Source organism: Canis aureus, chromosome 6 (genome assembly GCF_053574225.1).
Source record: "Canis aureus isolate CA01 chromosome 6, VMU_Caureus_v.1.0, whole genome shotgun sequence".
NCBI lineage: Eukaryota > Metazoa > Chordata > Mammalia > Carnivora > Canidae > Canis > Canis aureus.
The window spans coordinates 68,168,092-68,185,905 of record NC_135616.1 but is presented as its reverse complement, the minus strand read 5'-3'; the positions used below and the strand labels follow the sequence as shown (position 1 = coordinate 68,185,905).

At 38.0% G+C, this 17,814-nt stretch overlaps 1 protein-coding gene and 1 long non-coding RNA gene across 3 annotated transcripts in view; one reads left to right on the top strand and one right to left on the bottom strand.

Moving 5' to 3' along the window:
- Nucleotides 1-17,814, top strand: part of KCNK2 (potassium two pore domain channel subfamily K member 2) — a 199,432-nt gene that overhangs the window by 48,261 nt on the left and 133,357 nt on the right. The gene's annotated exons all lie outside the window — the stretch shown is intronic.
- The window catches only part of LOC144316311 (uncharacterized), a 32,449-nt gene that overhangs the window by 10,149 nt on the left and 4,486 nt on the right, over nt 1-17,814 (bottom strand). The window contains exon 4 of the long non-coding RNA XR_013382149.1: nt 10,892-10,999. This is a non-coding gene — a long non-coding RNA (uncharacterized LOC144316311). The remainder of the gene's footprint in view (nt 1-10,891; nt 11,000-17,814) is intronic.

Genomic DNA, 17,814 nt, shown 5'->3' with positions numbered 1-17,814 from the left:
TTATAAATAAGACACGTGATCCACTCATGAGCCAAACTTGTTGAATCATGTGGCTAATACCTTAGTGATTCTACAACATTGAATATTTACACATAGATGGAACACACAGGGAAAATGAATATGGTGTCAAGCTTTGAAAAGGGCAATTCTAAGGGGGAAGGTAAGACATACATAGAATCTGTAAGCACCCTAAGTTAGAAATACTTAATAAAATCATTAAGCTAATATTTACAATTAGACATGGGGTGGGCTAATTCAGCACTATCAAGTAATAATTGGTTAGACAATTGTGCCGATAAGATCACAGAAGACTTGTTTAAACCAAAGGCCTGCTTTTAAAATCTTTTGGTATTTTTTAAGCAAGTTTTACTGATCCCAAAGTCTTTTTTTGCTCTTCAAACATTTATTACAGCATTTAATATGTGTTGGGCACTGGTCAAAAATTTAGGGATATAGGAAGTAAAAGAGATAGCCCCTGACTTAAAAGACAGATGAACACATCAAAAAACCAATGAATACAGCACAGCGACATAAGAACTACAAAAGGTTTGCCAACAAATAGGACACCCTAGAAGAAATGCAAAAATTCCCAGAAACATACAATGTTCCAATACTGAATCATGAAGAAACAGAAAATCTGAACAGACTGATGACTAGGAAGGAGACTGAATTAGTAATCAAAAACCTCCCAACAATTAAAAAGATGAACTTGGTGCTAGAAGGAGGAGTCCAACAAGGTTCTGTGAGAGAAGGGAGAGAAAGTCATGCTAAATCTTAGAAGGAATCCTGAATGATGAGTGGAAGTTAGCCAGATGGATTTGGATCAAGGACTGAGATTTTATGCAAATAGGTCCAAGCTTTGGAGAGCTTGGCTTCTTTGGGGGAACACAGTAGTACTAAAACTGGAAATTAGGGTGATAACACATGGCAACAAGGTAGAACATGAAACTGAAGAAATATGTGATTGAAGAGTCTTCTATTTCTTGCCAGTAGCTTGAATTTTATCCTGAGAGCCATGGGAAGCCTCTGGACAGCTTTCAGCAGGGTTGTATTCTAAAAATTAGAAAGAGGGCAGATGCAAGGACACCATCTTAGGAGGTCTTGTAGTAATCCAGGTTAAAGTGACAAGGTAACACATCCATCTTGCTTAACCAGTTCCCATCCACGTCTCCATATGTGCTTGCATTTGGGATTCTCTATTTCAACATGTTGTGAGCACTTGAAAGCTACTTTCCCTGCCTCTTTGGAGAGTGTGCCAAAAATAAGTAATATCTGAGATAATTGAGCTTTCACCATATGCCAGACACAATCCTAAACCTTTACATGTCACAAATTATGCAGTGTTCATATATAGCCTTGGGAGGAAAGTATTATTCTATTGGTATTAATATATTATTATTATATATTACATATAATATATATTATTATATTGTATTATTTTTGAGAAGAAAAAAGAAAGGAACTAAATGGTCACAAAGCAAATAAATGACAGAAACTTGATTTAGCATCTGATTTTGACCAACTTGCCAATATGTCTCCTTGCTTTCCTTACCATCTTCAATAACATAATTCTTTGGGTCATTACTCTACTCTGTCCTGATTACTCTCCCCAGCTTTATTTTGATTTTGTTTTCATTAATGAGCTTTCAGCATTCCAGTTTCTGCCCCCCTGGACTTGACCTTGTCAGGACACTGGGTTGATCCTCCAGCTGGAGTTGCCTGCCTCCAGTTAAGACTTGAGAACCTAAGTAGTGGGATGGAGAAAAAAGGAGGACTTTTTTTAATTTCATGAAGAGCAGGAGGAGAGAGAGAGGAGGGTCAGAGAGAAAGGGAGAGCGAGAATCCCAAGCAGGATCCACACCCAGCACAGAGCCTGACCTGAGGCTCAATCTCACAGCCCTGAGATCATGACATGAGCCAAAATCAAGAGTCAGACGCTTAACCAAGTAAGTCACCCAGGTGCCCAAAAGGGGAACTTTTAAAACCACTTATGACTTAGAATTTGTGAGATTTGTTGACTAAATGCATATATTGGGTTAGGGAAAGAACAGACACAAGGATGTTATGCCACAATTATTGGTTAAGTCCATATTCAATGTTTGAATTGAATGTTCACATTCAATAATGTCCACCATTATGATTAAAAAGTATTATTTACTTGGACCCATATAGGAAAATGCTAGTGTATTTCTTTTCCAGTACTACTTGCCTTTTCTCTGGAATTAGTAATTATCTTACTTTTTTATTTGCTTAGTTCCCCTGCATCTATCATTATATTGGTCCTCAAGTCTCTGACAGAAGTATAAACCTTTTCTCAGTGCGTCACCTGCGAGGAAATCTGTCAGAATCATTTTTTCACTTGCAGACATTTCTCCAGCCTTACTTCACTTAGGTCCAACTCAGATTATTTTCTCCTATCTGATGTCTGAAGTTGCAAGGCTTTCCTTTACCATGTTACTATGAATTGATTTTGCTTCACTTCTATACTCTGTACTCCATGTTTTCCAATTTCTTATTCTATTTCTTAGCTTGGTTGGAGCATATCATCCCACAGCTGCTGAGAAAGAGTTCATGGAAACTGAGCAGAGTCCACATTATGACCGCCTGTTAACAATGGACTGCATCCTGGTGTAGGTCTTCTGACCTAATTGGAAGTGCCATGTCATGCCAGTTTTTAAATTTCAAATGTCATCTCAGCACAGGACTTAAATATTTTGAGAATTTTCATGTCTGAAAATAACTGTATTTTATATTGGCATATCATTTAGTTTGGCTAGATACAGAATTTTCATTTTGAGAACTTTCACTCAGAAATTTGAAGTTATTGCTAAATTATCTTCAAATTCTGGTATTAACATTCATAAGTCTAATATCACTGAATCCTGATTTGTGGTATATGATTGTTTTTCTTTTTTGAGGTTTTATGGGTCTTCTTTTTACCTCCAATGTTCTGGTAGGTTCTAGCCTTTTCATTTATTGAGCTGTATGCTCTGTGAGCTTTTTCAGTTTGGTGACTTTTGGTCTTCAATTCTGGACATTTTTCTTGTGTCATTTCTTTGATAATTTTCTCTGGTAAAATTTTATCTATTTTCTTTTTGTGGAACCACTATTATTCTAACAGGGGAGCTCTTGAGCTAATCCTCTATCTTATATTTTCTTTCCTATTTTCTGTTTTTCATGTTTTGTATTATATTTGGGGGGCAATATCCTTGAATGTATCTGCTTAAACTTTTTTTGCAATTTTTAAATTTCTGCTACCAAAATTTTTATTTCCAAGAGTATCTTTTTGTTCTCTGAATGTTCCTTTTTTATCCTCTCCTGTTTTTATTTTGTGGATGCAATATCTTCTATTTTTGATTATTAATTAATTTATTGCATTTTCACTTAAAATATATACTTCTATATTCTGGTTTTATTGAACTATAATTGACAAAAATTGTGTATATTCGAGGTACACAATGTAATGGTTTTGTGAATGTATACATTGTAAAATGATTACCACCATTAAGCTAATTAATATGTCCACCATCTCATCTGTTACTTCTCTGAGCTCTCAGAATAATAGTCATGTTTTCTCTGAAAATTTCTTTTGGTCTCTGGATTGTCTCTGTTTCTCTGAGATTTTTGTTTTTCTATTGTTTTGATCTCATCTGTGTTAAAGAATTTCCTCTTATATTTGAAGATCCCTGGCAGTCCATTTATATTTCTGAGAACTAATAACAATGTGCGGGCATGTTGAGGACATCTTGTGGAGTGGTAAGTTTCTGAGTGGCAGACTCACTGTAGGGATCAGACATACAGTGAGCAATAGACCTGTCTTCTTGAGCTTGTCTGCTTCTCCATAAATTACCTAATACTTGGCTAGGGAGGTGATTTAAGCCTGCTGTCAGCATTCTGGAAGCCAAGAAAGGGAAAGGAGTATTTCTTTAAACTACCTTAAAAATAGGACTGATTTTTTTTTAATTGGATCTGTATTTCTTCCCAATTTGTTAAAATTAGTGATACTTTTCTTCATGAACAATTACTAGGTATTTGAACCAGTTCTATAAACTATGATTCTCACCATATACTTTAAGATTTCTAAGACTTTAAAAATCATCTTTGCATATAATTAGATTATTTTATTGACTTGTTATGATGACTGAAATTTTTACCATTAACCTCTGTGAAGAAAGCTTCCTTTAAATGCACCTATGCTGCCTGAAAGAAATATCCATCATCGATTAACATATCATGTTACCTAGTCAGCTCTTACTCAGGATCCTCTGAAAAAAATGGCATGCAGAATAGTTTACTTCTAATTGAGAGGAGAATAGAAAAAACATACAAAGTATGATAGACTAACCTCATTTCCCTAATGGAGTATCATAACAGAGGGTCCTAGGATGCATTAGTAACCTGGGGCACAGAATGCCAAGTGGAAATAGAAAAAAGAACACGAAGAAACAGAGCCGCTAGAAAAATTCTCCCTTCGCAGTATTTTCAAAGGAAAACCCAAATTAACAGCTGGTTAGATCTGTAAAGGTGAGGGCTTAAAGGTGAACAGAATGGTAAGTAGACTATGGAATGTATCTAGGAAGGTCTTATGAATGAATCCACTTGAGTAGAGTTCTAAAGTGTGAAGAGTAACATGATGTGGGGGATGACGTGACAGAGAAAAAATGTATTGTTATCTATCAGATTACTAGCATTTTATTGTAATCAAGTAAGCTATGCAGGTTCACATGTGCTCATACAAAGAGAATTAGAGAAATGAGATTCTATATGAGGCATTCAAGCTAAAATATCATCTTTACCTGAAATATCTGAAATATCCTGATAACAGAGACAAAAGTGCATCAGTTTTGCATTTTTAAAAGCTTTTGTGCTGCAGGTAATTGCCTCAGTTGTGTGTGTGTGTGTAATATGGATCCAATCAAAGAAAATAAATAACCAGATCACAGAGTTTAGAAAATTTGGAAACTACCCCAATGCTAGACACAGGACATTCGGCCACACCACCTTGGTGATGAGGCTGCAGAATCCAGTGTCTAGAACAGTGTTTGCTTCCCTGGGTGATTCCAACAGGCTTGGACTTGCTCAGTATTTTCTTGGGAGCTCACTGCTCTGATACTGAGTTGCTCCATAAAGGGATGAAAGTAACTGGGGAAGCCTTGGCTTGTTGTAGGTACAGCTGGAACCTGGGTCAGGGAAAAAGACAACAAAACTATTGCTGAGTCTGGCTCCCCAGGAGCCAAGAAACAGAGGCCACTCTATTTTTTCTTAAACATTGAGGCCAAACTTCATTAGGAGCTGTGTTGTTTAATATTCCAACGGTCAGGCTGAAGTCCCTCTCTGGTAATTGTATTACTTATACTTAAATTCCTTTGCAGTTTCAAATAGAAAAGACCTAACTTCTTCTTCCTGTTAATGCTTTACTGCCATATACTTTCTTCAATTCTTGTGTTTGTAGGTTGTATAGTTTTGTGGAGCAATGTTTACATATTAGCCCTGTTTTATTAGATTAGGTTATTATTTGATTCGGGAAAACTCTAGAGGTGAAAAGCGACAAGGGATTACAAATTTACATGTATTGCAACATGACACTTAAAGTAGTTTTATTTTTTTTTTTAAAGATTTTATTTATTTATTCATGATAGTCACACAGAGAGAGAGAGACAGAGAGGCAGAGACACAGGTAGAGGGAGAAGCAGGCTCCATGCAGGGAGCCCGACGTGGGATTCGATCCCGGGTCTCCAGGATCGTGCCCTGGGCCAAAGGCAGGCGCCAAACCGCTGCGCCACCCAGGGATCCCTTAAAGTAGTTTTAATTGAAGGAATTAAACATTCTATTATGAAGGCCATGCTTTCTTACACAGAGATGTATCTCAATACTTGAAGCAAATGTTTTAAAATGTTGTATAAACAAAACTTTGAAAACAGAACAAGATTATTTTTTCAGAACAAGATTTTTAAAAAAGATTTATTTATTTGAGAGAGTGCATGCACATGTATGCACATAGGGGGAAGGATAGTGGGTGAAGGAGAGAGACAATCTCAAGCAGACTCCCCACTGAGCACAGAGCCCTGTGCAGGGTCAATCTCACAACCCTGAGATCATGACCTGAGCCAAAATTAAGAGTTGGAAGTTTAACCAACTGAGCCAACCAGGCACCCCAGGAGACAAGATTTTTAGAGAAGCCCTAAGATAAATACTACGAACCCAGAACCTACTATCCATTTTATCCATTTTCAGTTTGGATTTTGTACATGGGTATCTTCAATGAGCCATACCTGTGAACCAGAAGTTGCAGAGAAACTTACATGTTCTTTAAATTTTTTCAAAAGATTTTTTTTATTGATCCTTAGTATTAGCCAGATTTTCAGGGAAGAAAAATGAATAAAAGACAAGAAATGGACTTTGACATCAAATTCATGAATTGATATATATGAAATATATATGTATTGGAACATTTAAGATCTCAGAAACAAAGTCCTTAGCAGCAGTCATCTGGCAACTGACTAGTGGTAAATTATGACTTCTTAATCTTTCAGTTTCACATTAAATGAGAATTAGTTACCCCAGGAGCCATATGATAAAAGGGACTTTGTCTTGGCAAATGCTTTTAGGAAATTATGCATGTAATTCACTAGCAAGCCTGTTTTTCTAAGCAACTGCTTTGTTTTTCACAAATACTATATACATTCTTATTTGATGGGAAAATTTGGATAACTTGCGTTAGCAACCCATGTAGTGGGCCTGGCCATTAACAAGTCATATGTCTTTGGAAGAAAAGTTGAGATGAAGGGAAGGAAAGATGTCTCTTCTGAAATTTCAAAAGAGAAGTTCCGACCTTCTTTCCCTGCCAGTGCTCTAAATGGTGCAAATTTGGTGACTGCTGGACTGTTTGTGATGTGGATCTGTGGGGAGGAGTGCACAGTTCATGCCTCAGCTTTCCTTTCTAATCCCTGGCTCTTCATTTAGGAGTTTTTGCTTTGATATAATAGTCAGTTGAGAGGGCTAGCCAAGGTAGTCTAACAAGGTAGAAAGGCATGGAAGAGACTTTTGGCCCCTTTCTCTTTGCCTCATATTCATAGGGCATTCTTTCATTATTATATAAGTTAGGCCAACTCTCAGATTTTAGATAATAGAGATTTTTATCCTAAATTTGATCAAGGAAGATGGGTCATTCTGAAAAACTGCATATCTCAATATTGATAAATCTTGACAACATAAATTCTAAATTAAAAAATAACCAGTTGAAAAGAATTCATATACAATAATTTTATTATATATAATATAGAATATATGATTATATAACATGTAATATTTATTATTATAAATAATATATTTATTATTACACTATTGCATAAAAATTTTAAAACTTTGTATTTTTACAGCTACATATATATATTGGAAAGACATAATTAGAGTCACAGGAAGCATGAACACCAACTTCAGAAGAGTGGTTATTTGAGGGAGGAAAAAAGAAAGGAACAGGGACAGGGGGTGGGGAGGTGGGCTAAGGTCTACTGGGACTTTGGCTGTAATCTGTTATTCCTCAAAAAAGAAAAAAATATATACCTAAAGCAAATATGGCAAAATGTTAGTACTCTTAAAATCCAGGTTTATGCTATTTCCTGTTCTTTTGGAATTATTAATAATTAAAAATTTATACAATTTATGTAAATAAAAGTCTCTGAGGTTGCTGAAATAATGGAGTTCATTTCAACAAACCTTTGTTGAGAATCTGCTATGTATTAGGCATTAGGGACGCAAACATGAGGGCGACGGGGTCCCTACCTTAAGAGACTCATCATCAAGGGGGGAAGAGAGATGTACAAATACAATCACATGCACTTATCATGATCATGTTATGCATCATGGTTTCTAATAGAATGATTGGCTCTATGATAACTTTACTAGGAAAATGTTGAGGAAAACTAGACCAAATTAATGACAAAAAATCATCATGAATTGAATTTAAAAAAACTTATATTCATACATAATTGTAAACAAATTGCTAACAAAGTGTTCTCAAAGAGAAGTCCTCAAGATATGACTGGAGATGCTCCCATCATAATTTATTTAAATAAATATTTATTATGTACCTTAGCAGATGTTTCCTTTGTGGTCCATTCCAAGTGCATCTTTATAATTAATTTTTTTTTTCATGGAACTGTTGTCTCCCCAGCTAGATAATCAGATCTTTACAAGGAGGACTGTCCAGCTTTCATATTTTTATCACCCAGTCTCTGGAGTTTTAGTATAGTCCTTTATAAACAATAATGTTGGTTTGATTTTTGTTGAATGCATACTATATGTTATAAGTTACAGTAAGGGGGTATTTGACTCCGAACTCAGAATTCAGGGCCAAGGGCAGCAGGGAAGACACCAGAGGTTAAAATCTATACTGTCCCAAATATGCAGATTTAGAATATGAAGAATATAATGCCACATATAAAAATCGTGCAAAAGATATCCATCACTTTAGGCAAAGGAAGCACTAGAGTTAATTACCAAGAAGGTTGGCAAGGCATTTTGGAATCTCAACAATGCACCATTGGCTCCCCTTCTTCAGAAAATATTAATGGAAAACACTAAAGTTTTTTTCCACCCAACTTTCTTCCAAAGAAAAACTGCCACAAAACTTAGCATTCCACTGTTGGGGTAGATATCAAAGTGAAAAAAGGCAGTTTATTTTGTTCACAGCTGTACTTGATGGCCAACAGATTTTCATCAACAATTGTTAAAAATAGAACAGTAAATACTCGACATCCTAGTTTTAATAAAGCTGAGCATAACGTGATACGTTAATATTGGGTATGTGTATATTAATATGTGAGCAAAATGTGAGAGGAATAATAGAAATCCCTAATAAATCAGCAAAGAGGGAACAGGTACTATATCATGTCACAGTAGTAAATACACCTTGCACCTGCTGGCCCAATAGCAAACTCCATTCCTGGGGCCTTTGTTGTGTTTGTAGGTTATTTATCGGTCCCCTTAGCAACCAATAACTTGAGGATATAAAAGTTTTACTTCAACCAAAAACCTGTCTGTGGAAAAGAAGAGTTTTATCTGTGTCCAGAAAATAACATCAATAATAATGAAAGGGGAAAAAAATCAAGCAAACCCAGAAGCATTTAAAGTAATCATGGTTGCTAAGGAGATACAAAGTCAACACAATTAAAGAGACGGTTCCAGATAGCAAAAGTCCAAAATGCTGGGGCCAGAGCCAAACGGACGTCTGAGCATGTGCCTGGTAAAGAAATGGTACCACCAGATCTGTAATGATTAGAATGGACCTTTAGTTCTGTTACTGGACTCCCGGAGTGGCCCCACGGACCCACCTGCTATCTCCCTTCCTAACCTAATTGGACCCACTTCCCTGTCCTTTATGAGCCATATCTTGGTAAGGACTTCACCCCCATCAGATAGATGGGAAAGTCTCTCTGCCCTAGGAAGGAGCTGCCTGATTTCTTCCTAAAACAGAAGGTCTGGAATCGGACTCTGTCTTTTGCAGCCTGGATTACCTGATTCCTTCCAGAATCCCGATTTTGCTCATTTGGCTCCTAAAAGTCACCTTCCAGCTGTTTGCTGGACCAAGCCCCACTAGATAACTGACTCCTTTTTGTTTGTTTGCTTCAATTCTTATTTCAGATCCGTGTATTCTTTCCTCTCTCCATGGTTCAGTGCTATCAGTGGAAGTAACTGTATTAATAGTGACTAATGTTTGTTGAGTTCTTATTATATTTCAGACTTTGTTCTAAACATCAGCTCATTTAGGTCTCATTAAAAGATTGAGGTTGATACACTTTTCATCGCCATTTCACGGATTAAAAAAACAAAGCACAGCTCATACGTAACTGGGGCTGGACTTAAATCTAGGTAGCTCATAATCTGCACCAGTGGGCTATGCTGACGTTCATATAAATCTGTGTGATAATAGAATTACATGAGATAATGAAAGGCATAGAAGAAATATTTTCCATGTACCAAAGATACCTTGATGAGAATTAAATGCATTTTGATCATGAATGTCACAGTTACCACACAATCCTTGTTCGTAGGTCATAAGAGCTGATAATTTTTCATGTGTTGGGATGGGGTAGTCTGGTCACACCAATTCAACAAATGTTGGAATACCTACTCTGTGTTCTAAGATATTGAAAAGAATCAGATAAGATACCTGACCTCAGAGAACTTTTAGTCAGTTAGAGGAAGCCAGACATAAAGACAAATACACACAAGTGTAAAAGGTGCTATGAGAGTGTATCAGGACACATGGGCAATTGTGATCAAATTTATCACAGGTAAAAAACAGGGGAGATTGCTCAGAGGAGAATAGTCAGATATATGATCAGGCGACTGTCTTGCACAAATTAAATTAATTGTGTAATTATATTTTTGATCTTCTAATGTCTGAAGAAGGAGATTTCACAGCAACTTGGGGCCACGTTCAACTTACTGCATCATATCTTGTTCTTTTTTTTCATATCTTGTTCTTATTCAAAGTATAGTTATAGGAATTATGCGGTATTGAAGTTTCTAGACTGGTTCCAATTGCTTTCTCAATGGGTGCTTTGGCAGTACCTAAATATATTTACATAATTGGCTATGTTAGTCCTGGTGTGATGCTGACATGTCTTGTGACTCTTAGGATCTGAAAGAAGCTTATGGAGATTGTGACAACCCTGAATTAACATTTGCCCTCAGTTATTACCTAACCGTGCACATTAATTATCTCATGGAAGGGTTTGTGGTGATGATGGATGAGAAGGTCTGTATTTTGAGTGGCTGCTTGGGGAAGGTCAAAAGTGCTCTCTGTAATATCTAGCCTTAAAACACATCAGATGTGATTTCCAAGCTGAAAGCGGAACCAACATAAGAGCATTCCATGGTAACTAACCTGCAGCGTCTAGGATCCAGCAGCAACTCCTGTTGCAGGGCTAGAGTCAGATCCCCATCTGAAGTATCTGGCAGTGCTTACGGAAGTAAGCAGGTATTAAGCTGAAACCTGGGAGAAAAACATAATTAAAGGCAATTCCATCAGAAGGAGGTTTAAGTTACTTCATCAGATTTGTAGTGCAATGCATATTGGGGTACAGAATTTGGGGTAGGTGAGGGGTTGCTTCTTCTCTAGCCTAGCACAGTAGTTGGAGCTCCAGGAAAGGGGAATTTATGTAGTAGATGAGAGTTCCCATATGTGATCTAGTGTGGCAGGGAGGTGAGTGTTGGTGAAAGAGAACACCAGGCTAGGAATAGAGTGAGGTGAGTGAGGCCAACTCATTCAAATGTGGAGTTGGATGCAGTCTTGATTTAAAATTTCGATCATCATGGATTTTAATATTACTACCAATTTTTAAAAAATTATTGCTTAAAATAGTATTTATCTTGATTACTGTTTGTGACACTCCTTTAAATGTTGTACCCAGGGAGAGTGCCTCACTAGTTTCACCCTGCCAGCCTTGCATGACTGAGGTAGAAATAAGATGTTTCAATGCTCACTGTAGCCCATATAAAGTCAACACAATTAAAGAGAGTTCAGATAGCAAAAAGTCCAAAATGTTGGGGCCAGAGCCAAAGGGACATCTAAACATGTGCTAAGAAAACAGAATCACTGCATTTTATTACAGATGTGACCTCACAGGGCATCTGATGCTACCTTAACCCAGAGGCTAAAGCAGAAAACCTGAGGACCCCATGCAGCTTACAGACATGGTTTATTGGTAATTTTGCACTGTTAATTTTGAAAATTGATCTAGTTGCCCTCATTTTGAAATTGAAAGATTTTGTCCCAAGACACTTAGATATCTGATTTTTCTTGAAAAATTAGAAGGTCTAGTGCACTGGATCTATGTTCTTTTGGGGCAGTCATCAACTAAAGCTGACTAGAGTCTCTCCTCCTTAATATGAGTACATTACTTCCTGGTGTTGCCGGCATTTAGATTCTGGGCCCTAATTAATTGTAGGATTCTTTCAACAATACCTCTTAAAAAATGAGCTTCCATTCATTTAGTAAATATTGACTTTTGTGCCTGCCATGTGTAAGATAATGTGCTGAGGAACAAGATGACAAGATCCCTTCCCTCCTGGAACTTGTTTTAGTTTCATGGGCAATGTTATGGTTTGAACTATAGCCTCTCCAAAAGGTATATTTAAGTCCTAATCCCAGTACCTCAGAATGTGACTTTATCGGGAAAGAGGGTCTTTCAAGAGGTAGTCAAGGTAAAATGAGGTCAATAGAGTGGGCCCTAATCCAGTAAGACAGGTGTCCTTTCAGAAGGGGGAAATTGAGACATAGAGATAGATAGCGAGGGAAAGCAGTGATGCCCATGAGACTGGAGTGATGTATATACATATAAGCCAAGGAACATCAAAGATTGCTGGGAAATACCAGAAGCTAGAAGCAGCAAGGAAGGATTCTCACCTAGAACTGTCAGAGCCTGGCCCTGCTGACACCTTGATTTCTGACTTCCAGCCTCCAGAACTGAGACCAAGATTTCTGATGATGTTAGCCACCCAGGTTTTTGGTATTTGGTTATGGCAGCCCAAGGACAAGAATATAGACAGTTACTAATTAATGACATAAGCACGTAGCTTAATAACAATAGTGACCAGAATAATGAGGAGAGTGTACATGTAGGGGTGGGCTGATCTTGTTAGGAGTTTATGGGGCCTCTTCTGCAGAAGGTGTGTTTGAGCTGAGATCTGAAAGACAAGTGGAAATCATTTTCTAATAGTGAGGGAAACAAGTACAGTCAGGGCTGGAACCATTAATGTGTGTGAAGGCTCTAAGGCAAAAAAAAGGTAAGAGATATTCACAAATTGGAAACCCCGCTGGTGGCTGAAGCAGAGAGAGGAAACTGTAGAGCCTGGTGGTGGGCTCTCTGTAATAGGATGCATTGACTCACTAGCTATGTTACTTTGGGGGAAGTTGTTTTAGTTTCTCCAGGGATATAAAGAGCAGCTACTTCATATGGTTAGTATGAGGATTAAATGAAATAATAAATTAAACGGTTTTAAAACAATGGCTGGCACATGTGCCTTGATAGATGTTACTTGTTAAAATTCCTGCTGTTCTTGTTACCATTATAATTGGCGGGACAGGGTTTTCAGGACCCCGACATCCCCTTCGAGCATTGGTCTCTATCCTGAAAGCAATTGGAGCGAGAATATGCTGTTAATCAGGACTTCAACTTCACCAGATTTTATTTTTAGGAGATGTATCTATCTGGCTGCAGTGTGTAGAGAAGGGATGGGAGATGTGGCGATGAGGCCACTGGCGAAAGGTCCAGGGGATGGGGCGGTGTGGTGGCAGGCTTGCCATGATCACTTTGTGGAATTTGGACAGATAGACACAACCATCTAACAATTTTTTAAATTCTACCAAGAGTTACTTTCTTCTTTGTTTTACAGCTTTCTTATGGAATAAACACACCCTGGGTGATGCATGGTTTTTAATCTCAATTCTGCCATAAACTTAGTAGACGGCCATGAGCAATCACAGACACAAAAAGGTATAAAGGAAAGCTAGATTCTTGAAATCTCCATATGGTGAAATTAACATCTTTGGTTATTGAACACATTTAAAAATATCTTTAGGAGATTCCCAATACATTCTCTATTTGCTTTTTTATTGCTTTTATGTCTTTGACTTTATTTTAGAAGAGAAATTGAATTGATTTGTTCTTCACACACAAAAAAATTGATTTGTTCTTCATTGCTGTCAGATTTTGTGATCTCAGGCGAAGGCAAAATGCTGGGCTGGCAAATGTTCACAACAAATATAAGTTTTAAATAAAGCACTAGATGTGCTGAAAACTCATTAGGTAATGAAAGCCATCAAGAAAAATTGAAAATGCTCTAGTTCTCTCCAGATTTATGGCTGATTTTAATAAAAAGCATCACATTTGATGTAATTAGTTTGCCGAATATTGGCAGACTTAAAAAAAAATGCCTAATGAATTCATTGTTGGTGGAAGATTTACCTGTGATGCCAGAGGTAGAGAATGTTAAAGTCTAGATACATATTAGTTAAATGTTCATTTCCTACTGATAGCTTATGATACTCGGCTTGGAAAGGGGAAAGAAAATCTAGAGAAGAATTTCTTCTTTGTAAACTCAGTAAATTCTAATGTGTTCTGAATTTATTCAATGATAACAGAGTTCCATTTTATCTGGCTTTCTTTACTTCCCAGGGTCCTTATTCAGTATCTTATTCCTAGCTGAGCAAAATTATATATCAATATCAGCTTATATTTAATAACACTGGTGGGTACATTCGATTGAAACACTGATGTTTATATATAAAAGTTGGGTATTGTAAAAAAAAAATAAAAAAAATAAAAAAAAAATAAAAGTTGGGTATATCGACTTACATGAATTTTCAAAACTTAAAGGAAATCACACAGAACTAAGAATTATTATAAAAGAGATTCTTGTACATAAGGAAATCATACCTGTCTTCATATTTTTGCACGTATGCATTTATTTGAAAGTAAGCACACATAGAAATCCACTAAAAAATATTGCTGAGGTTTAGATATTTTACAATGACTTTCATTTTTGCAAAAATGAACGTCCTGATTTTGATGAATTTTGCAAAAGTTTAGAGAAAAAAATGACTTTTTTTTTTTTTTAACTTTTCAGAGTGAGGCACTTTAACCTGAAACCCTCACAGCAACTCAGTGATGTTTTGCTGAATAGGCATGACATGGTTTCATAAGTGCTATTCTTTCTTTACTTTAACTCCCCAATTACAAAGATTTGGTATATCTTCTTTGTTTCTGTATATCCCCAAATGCTGGGAAAATGCCTTTTGGGTACATAGATGGTACTAACTAAATAAATAGTTGAATGACTGAATCAGTGCATTTCTTATACCACAAGTGGCATAAAACATGTAAGTGGTATTGCGGATGGAAAGAACTTTTAAACTGCACACCTTTGAGAATGAGGGTGAATGGTGATACGTGCCCATGCCTGCCATGATTTGTCAACCAGATCATGAACTGTCATCTAGCCCAATTTCTCACCACTGCAAGAGACGGTCTCTGTCACTGTGAGCTGTCAATGCAGAGTGAACCCAAATCCTACTTTCCTCCCTGGACTCTCAAAGTGTGCTCCAAGAACTAGCAGCTTCAACATCACCTGGCAACCTGTTATTCATGCCCGTTCTCAGGCCCCATCCCGGATGTAATGCATGGGACACTCTGAGGGAGGGTTCAGCAATCTGGGTCCTATAAACACTCCAGAGGATTCTGCTGCATGCTCAGGTTCAAGACCCACTGCTCTAGAAATCTTTTGCTATTATTCCAATGATGTCCAACTTCCCTTGTAATTAACAGATCCTAATTTTAGGGTTATGAATACTTCAGATGAATACATTTTGGCCTTTGAGAAATCGCCTTCTTAAAGTAATTTGCAGAGCTCAGGTCTGAGTGACACTTTATACGTTTACTTGGAATTTCATTCTTAGGAGTTATACTATTGTCTGTTGCCGCATAGCAAGTCACCCCAAAACTTTGCAGGTGTAAATAGGAAACATTCATGCTCCCCCAGCTTTTGAGGCTCATGAATCTCACAGGAACTTACTTGAGTGGTTCTGGCGCAGGGTTTCTTAAGAGGCTGTACCCAGATGCTGTCTAGGAATACAGACCTCTTGTGGCTTGACTGGGGAAGAATCTACTTCCAAACCCACTTACTTGGCTGCTGGAAGACCTCAGGAGATCCACTTCAGGCTCACATGGGTTTCTCCTTGGAGATGCCTTATCACATGGCAGCTGGCTTCCACCAGAGGGAGAGATCCCAAGAGAGAGTAAGGAGGATCATATGGTCTTTTTATAACCTTATCTGGGAAGGAACATCGCATTGCTTGTATATATTCTATCCCTTAGCTGCCCACAATCAAGTGGAGGGTATAACATGGGACATGCATACCAAGAGGCGGGAATCACTGGAGTTCAACTTAGAGACTTCCCTATAGGTAAATTATTTCCCAATTCCTCCAATTCTTTGCACTGCAATTTTAAAATTAGGACTCTTGCTTTTTAGTGTCAGAAGTCTCAATACAAACTGGCTTATACAAAAAAAAAAAAAAAAAGGGTGTGCCTTATGGTGCAGTTTGGTGTAGAGGATCCATCAAACATTGTCACCTGGACCTGGTCATCTTGGTTTTGTCTGCTCTGTTTTCTGCTCCATTTCCTGGTACCTTCTCCTCTCTTATAGGATTAATAAACTCCAAGGCTCATGGGTTTGAAGTCAGTGGTATAGCATGAAAGTCTTTTTTCTATCGCAACCTTGGCCTAAATTTCACTGGCTAGGTGGATCACAGGCTCATGCCTGAATCAGTTGAGAGGCTGAGGAATCGTGACTGTATTGGCTGAGACCCAGGAAACACACTGTACCCACAAGAAGGATGAGTCCCACAGGAGACACGGCAGCTATGAGAGGGTACGTAAGTGCCCTCGGAGGGATCACATCAGGCAGGCATTGCACCGAAGTACTGTCTATATAATGGTCTCCCCTGAGTTTGTAGTGAACCAGAATCTCTTGGAAAATGCCCACCCTCTCCCTCATCATCCACTCCCCTCTCCCTACACCAGTGGATCATAGAGTCCTCTTGATCTACTCTTGATCTGCCTCTCATTTCCTCCCTTCCCCTCCCATCCCATGAATCTCTCACCTGGGATAAAAGTAGTAACATCTGAATTCACTGCCTGCATGCTTACATTTTTGTTTGCTTTCTGTCTGTGCTCCCTGTAGCCACCAGAGTGATTATTATTTTTTTTTTAAATGCCATCTGATGAGGTTAGCGCACTGCTGAGAATTTGTCAAAGTCCCATTAATTAAAATCCAAGTACCATATGACCTGCCTCTGCCTGCCTCTCTAGCTTGATCACTGTCTACCACCAATGCTCTCCCTCTGAGCTCCCCAAATTCTAAGTGCCATGTGTCTGCCTGTCCCGGTCTTTCTCTGTGTTCTTCCTTCTCCCAAGGAAGCTCTTCCCCTACAATGTGCCTCTCTCTCTCCACCCCTGCTCTCCAATTTCCCCCATCTTTGGGATCCAACTGTAATGTCACCTCTTTAGACAGGTCATCTCTGACTCTTCAACATTAGACACTCTCATGTATCCCACACCTTCTCTTTCTTTACTGCCTTTACCAGAATTTAAGTTTTATTCATGTTCAGCACCTTCCCTCTCTAGGCTAGAAGCTTAATGAAGGCAGCAATCTTGCTATAACCACAGAGCTCCTGTTTGGCAGCTAGTAGGCATTCAATAAATACTTGATGGCTGTGATTCATCCTTCCTTATCTCAGATATGTGTGATGACATTATCCAGAAGATTAAGTAAATGGCAAGAATTACCATAGAGTTGAAACTCGTGGGTGGTCTGGCTTGGCCTGGTTCATGGGGTTAAGTCAAGCACAGGAGAGAATAAAATTCTCTTGAAGACTCAACAAGGATAAAGTCATATATGTGGTCTTACTTTAATTCTTATGACAACCTCTTGTGAGTTCAGAATATTGTCCTTTTTTTGTAGATGAGGAAAGTGATGGCTAGAGAGGTAAAGGGACTCCCTGGTTCCCTCCATGGCTCCCTCCCTGGTAAAGGGAACTCACATGGTTCACAAATGGTAGAGTTAGGACATCCACAGAGGTCACCTGGACTCTAAAATTATAATTGGAATTATGGCAAAGACAGTGGCATGCTTTTTTTTTTTTTCTCATAACTCTGAGTAGGCCAAGGTCAAAAAGCAAAATAAACATAAAAGTGAAGTTCTGTAGATTTCATGCTGCCACTTGGAGCAGAGCAAAAGCTCTGGAAG